The 6,655-nt window shown below is 44.6% G+C and overlaps 1 non-coding gene across 1 annotated transcript; it reads right to left on the bottom strand.

Annotated features, from left to right (window-relative positions):
* Positions 1-239: 239 nt before the first annotated feature.
* On the bottom strand, positions 240-346 carry LOC129043242 (U6 spliceosomal RNA). Its single transcript, XR_008504348.1, has one exon. It is a non-coding gene; the product is annotated as a U6 spliceosomal RNA (small nuclear RNA).
* Positions 347-6,655: the final 6,309 nt, after the last annotated feature.

Here is a 6,655-nt window from a genome sequence, read left to right as displayed (position 1 = left end):
CAACCTCCTCCTCCTGGGTTCAAGCGAATCTCTTGCTTGAATAGGCATGCAACACCACACCAGGCTAATTTTGTATTTTTTAGTAAAGATGGGCTTTCACCATGTTGGTCAGGCTGGTCTCAAACTCCTGACCTCAAGTAATCCACCCACCTCAGCCTCCCACAGTTCTGGGATTACAGGCATGAGCCACTGTGCCTGGCTTGTTTTTATTATTTTTCTTAATACATGGCATGAAATTTAAAAATATGGAATGCTTCACGAATTTGCATGTCATCCTTGAGCAGGGGCCATGTGAATCTTCTCTGCACCATTTCAGTTTTAGTATATGTGCTGCTGAAGCGAGCACTGCTGTTGAGTTTTGATGGCTCAACATCCTTGTACAACCTGGGCATCAGGGGACAATTGAAGTGGCTGTGGTCTTAACCTGGGTTACACATGGGAATTCCCCAGTGAGTTTTAAAAAAATATTAACATCTGGGTCCTCCCCAGAGTTTCTGATGTCATTGCATTGGGTTGTGGTTTGGGCTCTGGGAGTTTTGAAAGCTCTTCTGATGATTCCAACAGCAGCCGGAATGAAGATACTCTGCCATAGACCTGAATGAGTCTTCAGAGGCTTGCAGGCCCCTGGGTGTGCGCAGATGGGTGGCTGCCCTGTTGATGGAGATTTGGCCTTTATTTTTAGGCCCTTTCTGATGTAATCTCCTTTTCACAAACAAACAAACATAAAAATAAACCTCATCCAGTCCCTAAAGCTTTCCATCAACATGGAAGCTAGCATTTCTACAAGCCTGAAGGGAGAGGGAATCTGCGCCTTTCAGAAGAAAGTCTGACTTTGAGGAACACATTTGACCAGCGTCTCATTCAAGTCTGTCTTCCCGGATATTAACAGCCCCTTTTTCCCCAAACATAGAAATAATACATTCTAAATACATCAACCTGTTTTCTACAAAAGCTTCTTATGTATTATAAGGTTAAAAGTACCCTGATTTGGTAATAAATAAGTAGCATGATTTTAGTTTTTAAATAAACATCCCCAGAGTTTATAAATCCAAGGGAGTATTTTGCTCCTCAAATAAATCTATTTGAGACTCTGTGAGAGAGACCTGTTTTAATGATGTGATCACTCAACACTCAATGGGATTTTTCTTCCAGAATTGTCTTAGAACTGCATTAATAACAGACATCCCAAGGTGATTTTAATCATTGCTCTGCTCTCCGATCAAACTGGATTTACTTCATTCTTTGATGACTTTATTTCCCCAATGTGGCTCTGGATAAAGTCTAACAATACCTTTTTTTTTTTTTTCTTTTTGAGGCAGAGTCTCGCTGTCACCAAGGCTGCAGTGCAGTCGCACGATCTTGGCTCACTGCAAGGTCTGCTTCCCTGGTTCATGTCATTCTCCTGTCTCAGCCTCTGGAGTAGCTGGGACTACAGGCACCCACCACCATGCCCGGCTAATTTTTTGTATTTTTAGTTGAGACGGGGTTTTGTTGTGTCAGCCAGGATGGTCTCGATCTCCTGACCTCGTGATCCAACTGCCTTGGCCTCCCAAAGTGCTGGGGTTACCGGCTTGAGCCACTGTGCTCGGCCAACAATTTCTGATATTCAAATTATCCTAAGAGAATTAATGCAGGAACAGAAAACAAAATACCACATGTTCTCACTTATAAGTGGGAGCTAAGTGTTGAGTACACATGGATATAAAGATGGGAGTAATAGACATGGGTAACTACTAGAGCGGGGAGGCTGGGAAGGGGCGCGGGTTGAAAAACTACCTATTGGATCCTATACCTGGGTGATGGGATCATTTGCACACCAAACCTCAGCAACACACAACTTACCCATGTAACAAACCGCACATGTACCCCCTGAGACTAATATAAAAGTTGAACAAAAAAATAGGAAATGTTTCTAAATAGAACATTTCTCTAGATTTTTCTAGAGAAAGATCCTGAGGACTCATTGTTCAGCGAGTTGTCTTAAATCCTTTTTTGGAATGGTGTTGGTGGGTGGGGAAGGACAGGTAAGTAGAACGACAGCTGGTTACATTGATGGCACTGGTCTTTTGAGTTAGTCTGGAGATAAAGTTCCAGCCCCATTAAATAATCAAGTAACCTGGCGTCATTACCAAACCTCCTGTGCTTCAGTTTCATCAGCTGTGAAATGGGGACAAGAACATCTCATGATTGTTTCATGATTATTTCCAGAATGTCTGTAAAGCACATGGTACACAGTAGATATATTAAATGGTAAACTATTATGATTTAATGAAGACATTGCCTGATGTCTTTTCATTTCATCATTTCCTTGATGAAATTTTCCTGAATACCTGTTAAATACAGAACAGATACAAACCAAGTAAAATCTTGGCCTCTGACGTTTGAGACTCACATTAATTTGTGCAAAGAGCCAACGAATGTTTATGGAGCTCCTACTCTATTCTGGGCCCTTCTAGGTCCACGTGCTAGGAGGGTTCAGAGCAGAGGAATCCCATTGCAGACACCCACACATTTGCATCTGGAGTTGACAAAGTCAGCCAGGTGGGGTGGCTACAGCAGGCATAGACCTGTAGAGGGGATAAGGCCCTTCAGGTGAGCCCACTGAGGAACAGACCTTCTGGGGGTCACTAAAAGATCTCCTCAGCCAGGGACCCTGCCACTCACTTCAGTCCCTCAAGTTAGGGGGAAGGAGGCTGGAGGCTGCCACCTGTCGCAGGCAGGTAAGCCTGACAAGTGGACGTGGGCCTTTTCTTTTTTTGAGACAGAGTCTCTCTCTGTTGCCCAGGCCGGAGTGTAGTTGTGTGATCTTGGCTTACTGTAACCTCCAACTCCTGAGTTCAAGCGATTCTCCTGCCTCAGCCTCCAGAGGAGCTGGGACTACAGGCATGCGCCACCGTGTCCAGCTAATTTTTATATTTTTAGTAGAGATGGGGTTTCACCATGTTGGCCAGGCTGGTATCGAACTCCTGACCTAAAGTGATCCTCCTGCCTCGGCCTCCCAAAGTACTAGGATTACAGGTGTGAGCCACTGTGCCTGGCCAATGTGGTCCTTTTCTAAATTGAGATGTTGTTTGCCTTCATTGGAGTGCAGTAAGGTGTTTGCCTTCATCAGAGGTTTGCAAGTGCAGCCGAAGGGAGCCCTGGTTCTGTGCTAGTCTCTTTTTTATTTTATTTTATTTATTTATTTATTTATTTTGGAGACGAAGTTTTGCTCTTTTTGCCCAGGCTGGAGTGCAATGACATGATCTCAGCTCACTGCAACCTCTGCCTCCCGGGTTCAAGTGATTCTCCTGCCTCAGCACCCAAGTAGCTGGGATTACAGGCATCCACCACCACACCTGGCTAATTTTTGTATTTTTAGTAGTGACAGGGCTTCACCATGTTGGCCAGGCTGGTCTCAAACTCCAGACCTCAGGTGATCTGCCCGCCTCAGGCTCCCAAAGTGCTGGGATTACAGGCATGAGCCACCATGCCTGGCCCACCAGCCTCTTTTTTAAACCATTATTAATTTCTCTGTTTTCAGGCAGGTGTCTGCTGGGTTCTGACAGATATTTCCTCTGACCCATATGATGAATTGTGTCCAAGGGTAATAGATCAAGGAGAAAAACAAACCCACACACCAACAAAAGGAAAGAAACATCTTATATTTTATCAGATTTAAAGATGTCTCAGTTGTGCCTCATGGGTACGTTTTCCTTGATTTTCACAGGGATCCCATGAGCTTGGCAGGAGTGTGTGATCTCACTACATAGGTACAGACACAGCACTAATGGAGGCTGAGCACAGATGACAGAACTGGAGACAAGCTCCTGGGAACCCAGGTCCCTGGGAGGTGGCCCTGGCCACTGGGGTGAGTCTGTATTTCTCTCTGCATCAGAAGCTCCTCCTTGGAAATGTGGCCATTGTGATGCTGTTTGCCTTTTTGGTTCCAATTCTCTGGTTACTCTTCATAACTGCCCTATGCTGAGATGTCTAGCTGTCTCAGTTCTGCTTTCAGGACAGAAGAGAAGGGCTTGTTGGCCCAGCTTGGGCCAGAGTTTTAAGGGGAAGGAGGATGAGTCTGGGGTATAATATTGGGGCCACAAGAAGCTGAGTAGGATAAAGATGAGACCCAGAAGGACAGCAAGGGGTCTTGGTTATTAGGAGAGAACCCTCCTACACATCTTCTTAGCTGGGCCTGTGTGTGTGTGTGTGTGCGCATGTGCACACACACACACAGGGCTTCTGCTGCTATTGCTAGGGGATATTATTCCCTCACAGACAAATCCCAAGTCCAGTCAGAAGACATTTGTGAGCTCCTTGGAGTTCCAGATCCAGGATAGGTTAGCTCAAAAGTAGAGTTGGTTTGTTCAATGTGCTCCTCCTTGTTTCACTTCTATAGGAGGAGGCTTTCCTTGAGCTTATGGAAAAAGGAGAAACAGGGCCCAGGTTCCACTTGGGCCTCCCCTTCTCATGGGGTAATGCACCAGCTGGAAGCCGGTGGAAGTCACTCCAGTCTTCCGTAGGGTGCCTTGTTTCTCAGTGTTGCAGAAGATCCCTGACCCAGGGAGTCAGAAGGCCCGGGTTGAGGGCCTGCCCTGTCTCCCTGCCTGCCTGCACTTGGGAAGGGCCTTACACCCTTCTGCATGTCAGTGTCTTGCTCTTCCATGGACATCGTAACCCTTGTCCTAGCTCCCAATTGTGAGGATCCAATAAAGCAATGGAGGATGAGCAAAGACACTGAGAAAATCAAGCCTTTCTCATTCAGCATCATAGGTTTCACTCTATGAACAAACAGAATAGAAGCTCAGCTTTTCTCCCCTCAGTGATGATGCCAGAATTGATCTTATTTGCTCCTGGATTTGAGACTGGTGTACTTGAGCGCTGGAAGCTGAACAAGACTTTCTTATGTGACTTGGGTCGTATTTGCTTCAGTAACTATCCTGCTCTCCCCGTACCTCCGCATGCCTGTCCCCATCCAGAGTGTCTGTCATTGGTTTTAACCCTTCAGAATAGCTGCCTGGTGCTCCAAGGTGACATGCTGGGTGTGCAGCCCTCCTTGCTCGCTGATAACTTGCCTGCTGAGTTTTTCTAGGATGGGTACTCATTAACGCTTTCTAGCCATCTTGCAAAGGAAGAAGTCTGAAGCAGAGTGTTGATTGTGATGGGGTTTGATGCACAACTTGTGTGAACAATTACAGAAGTGACAAGTTGTTTTCTTTCCTCTTTTCTTAAAATGGCTAATTTGGGCAAAGAAGAAAAAAAAATCCAAGTCTCTAAGATTTGAAAGAGTGCTTGCCCAGTCTTCTTCCTGGAGGAGCAAATGGGAGAAGTGAGGTATTGCCACCCGTCTGCTGGGTTGAATGAGAACCTTGGCAGGCTGCCATGCCTTGAACGTCCCTTGGGCCCCAGTGACTGAGACTTATTAGGGTAAGGTTGGAAGAGAGGGGCTCAGGGCAGTCACTATATTTGTAGCTTGTAACAGTCTTAACTGGAGGGTTGACTAAGTTAAAACTATATAATCTCATTCATAAAATGGGGATACTTAAGCTGAATAATTTCTGAGATCCTTTTAGTTTGACTTAGTTTAAATTGTTTGATTTTAAGAGGAGAATGAGAAATTCAAATTTTACCCAGGTATTTCTGATCCATTTGGTCTTATATCCACAAGATAGACATATGGACTTTGAAGAACTTCAAAAAAAGTACAGGTTTCTACATTATCTACTTGATAAGGATAATCTAATATAGTCCCATAATGCACAACCTCAATTATTATATAAACACTTACTGAGAAAATATATGGCTACCAGTGTCTAGACGGGGTCCTGCTCTTTTACTGTTTGCAATAAAGCTGAGAAGAATTCATATACATAAGAAAAAGAACACATAGAAAATTGATTAAATGCCAAAGCAGAAGTAAAAAATGGTATGAGACTCTAGAGGAATGAACGGAAGCATTTGACTTGCAAGAATGAGGAAGCTGACTCAGAAGATGGGCCTTAGAGAATGAAAATTATTTCTGTTCTATTAGAGAGAATGGAGGAAGTGATTCCAGGCAGAGGGAGCATGCGAGCAAAAACAGGGAGGCCTGGAAACACATGACTTATTCAGGTCCCAGTAAGGCATAAGCAGAATGAAGGGGGTGGGTGATGAAAATACTGGCAAGGAGTTAAATATGAATCAAATTATGGAGACCTTGAAGGTCAGGTAAATACAGACACATATGCACTAGGGGAATTACTTGTTTTTATCTGTATTTAATTATACATGATTATTACCAAGTGACATTATTAGCAAGAGGAATTGATTTGGGTGAGACTGGAGGCAGAGGCCAGTCAGAGAGATCTGTTGTTTTGGGAGAGTTATACTGTGGGCCCAAGCTGGGAGGGGCTCGAGCATGTGCACAGGGCTTCAGAGTCGGCTACACCTTCCTGTACAGCTGTTACTATCATAACTGGTACACCAAGTCATGCCAGTAGAAATGTAGCATGAGTAATTCCATCTACAATGAAGAAAATGAGGATGAAAGTGGCTAAATGACTTTTCCAAGGTCACCCAAGAACTTGATCCATCGTCAAATGTATTGTCCACCAAGCAATGGAAAGCAGGGGAAGGGACGTCTGCACCCCCGCCAGCATCATCCAACCCTTCTCTATGTCTGGCCTGAATGGCA

This window comes from Pongo pygmaeus, chromosome 7 (assembly GCF_028885625.2).
Source record: "Pongo pygmaeus isolate AG05252 chromosome 7, NHGRI_mPonPyg2-v2.0_pri, whole genome shotgun sequence".
Lineage (NCBI taxonomy): Eukaryota > Metazoa > Chordata > Mammalia > Primates > Hominidae > Pongo > Pongo pygmaeus.
This window is presented reverse-complemented; position numbering and strand designations above follow the sequence as displayed.